Here is a 2716-nt window from a genome sequence, read left to right as displayed (position 1 = left end):
AAACTTTGCCACCTCACTGTTTACCCCTTTCTCCAGATCATTTATGAATAAATTGAATAGAATTGGTCCTAGGACTGACCCTTGGGGAACACCACTAGTTACCCTTCTCCATTCTGAGAATTTACCATTAATTCCTACCCTTTGTTCCCTGTCTTTTAACCTTCCGCAGGTTTGGCCGATAGCGGCTCCCACTGGCCGTGATTCACTGCTCCAGGCCAATGGGCTGTGGCGGGAAGCCATGGCCAGCACATCCCATGGCCCATGCTGCTTCCCGCAGCCCCCACTGGACAGTGACCAGCCCTGGGGCTGAATGCAGCCAGCTGTTTTGGTGGCTAGCTAATGTGGCAGCCCCAAGGCTGGTCACTGTCCAGCTGTTTTGGCATGCCTTGCCCCAAAATAAATCATGGAGGTCCCAGAAAGTCGCAGAATCCATGATATGCATGACAGAATCGTATCCTTAATCATTACATTTATTGCTTCAGGGGAAAAAATCGACTGTGAAATCGTTAAGAAATATCACATCGACCACTATCTCTCCACCAAAGAGAGGACAGCTATTCAGTCCCTGAAATCCAACCACCAGATAGTGATCAAACCAAAAGACATAGGGAGTGCCATCATAGTCCTCAACCATGACGACTATATCAACGAGGCCAACCATCAACTCGCCAACACCACATACTATAAAAAACTCCAAGAAGACTCCACACCACAATTCACCTAGGAATTTAAGGATATCATGAAGTCCTTCCCCAACAACTCCAAGAGAAATTCCACAAGCTCATCCCCCACAAACCCACCCCACATGCTTCCCAAGATACACAAACAAGGGAACTCAGGCAGTTCCATCATATCTGGCCACAACACTCTTACTGAAGGACTATCAGGACTCAAAAACCATCCTCAAACCACTCACCACACAAATGGCCAGTTTCCTCCATGACACAACAAACATCCTCCAGAAACTTCACAACACTAATAACCTCCCTCGGAACACTATCTTTGCTGTCATGGATGTCACCTCCCTATACACCAACATCCCTCACCATGAGGGCATCACTGTCTGCCTCAAATATCTACAAGACAATTGCCAATATTCTGGTAATCCACCCCAAACACATTGCCAAGCTCATCCATTTCATCTTCACCCATAACAATTTTACATTCAGTAACAAATGCTTTGTCCAAATCATGGGAAAAGCCACGGGTCCTAGGATGGCTCCCCACTAAGCCAACATCTTCAAGGGCCACAATTGAGGAAGAATTTCTGGACAAATGTACCAAAAAATCACAATGATATACCTGAGTTACATCAATTATATTTTCATCCTCTGGATAGAAGACCTTAATTCCCTCATAGATTTCCACCACAACTTCTACAACCACCACCCAGTTCTCAAATTCTCTCTAGAACACTTCCACAGCAGCATCAACTTCCTGGACATCACAGTTAGATTCAGCAATGGAACCCTACAGACAACTATACATAAGAAACCCATGGATCACCACACATACCTTCACAGATCCAAGAAAGCATTTGAAACACACACACAAAAATCTATTTTCTACAGCCAGACACTGAAATACCACATAATATGCTTTGAAGAGAAAGTTTGGGATACACACCTTAACACACTTAAAACCACCTTTACAAAACAAGGACATGCCACCAGAGAAGTAGATCACACCATGGAATGGGCCACCCAAATACCCCAAGAGTACGTGCTTTAATACAGGGGGGGAAAAAATCCAATGACCTCATGGCCCTAGTTGTCATCTAGCACTCCACGCTGGAACCTATATAGGGTGTCATAAATATCAAGGGAAGGGTAACCACCTTTCTGTATACAGTACTATAAAATCCCTCCTGGCCAGAGGCACAACATTCTTTTTCCTGTAAAGGGTTAAGAAGCTCAGGTAACCTAGCTGGCACCTGACCCAAAGGACCAATAAAGGGCCAAGATACTTTCAAATCTGGGGAGGGGGAAAAGGCTTTGTTTTGTCTGTTCTTTGTCTCTCTGTTCTGTGTGGGCGACAGATTGAGAAGGCGAGCAATCCAACTCAATTAGAATTAGTAAGTAATAATAAAGGAATGAGTTAGCTTACTTTTATTTTGGCTTGTGATTTTCCTTGTCTAGGGGGGAGATCCTCTATGTTCTTGAGTCTTTTGTTATTCTGTAAAGTACTTACCATCTCGATTTTATAGAGGTGATTCCTTTACCTTTTCTTTAATTAAAATTCTTTTAAGAACTTGATTGATTTTTCATTGTTTTAAGATCCAAGAGTTTGGATCTGTGTTCACCTGCACCAATTGGTGAGGATATATTCTCAAGCCTCCCCAGGAAAGGGAGTGTAGGGGTTGAGGGGGATATTTGGGGAAGGTAGGGCTCCAAGTGGCCCTCCCTAAATGTTTGTTTAAATAACTTGGTGGTGGCAGCGTTACTTAATCCAAGGTATAAGAGATAAATTGTGCCTTGGGGAGTTTTTAACCTAAGATGATAGAAATAAGCTTAGGGAGTGTTCATGTGGGTCCCCACATCTGTACCCTAAAGTTCAGAGTCGGGAGGGACCTTGACATAGGGTATAATTCAACAGTAACAATCCACAATGGGGACCACATCCTGAAAGAAATATTTCCTAACCCCCCTCTTCTGGCCTTCAAACAATCCCCCAAGCTCAAATCAGAAGCAGGCTCCCATGGACCAGGACAAACCAA

The sequence above is a fragment of the Chelonoidis abingdonii genome, chromosome 3 (assembly GCF_003597395.2).
Source record: "Chelonoidis abingdonii isolate Lonesome George chromosome 3, CheloAbing_2.0, whole genome shotgun sequence".
Classification (NCBI taxonomy): domain Eukaryota; kingdom Metazoa; phylum Chordata; order Testudines; family Testudinidae; genus Chelonoidis; species Chelonoidis abingdonii.
Note: the sequence above shows the minus strand (reverse complement) of the source record.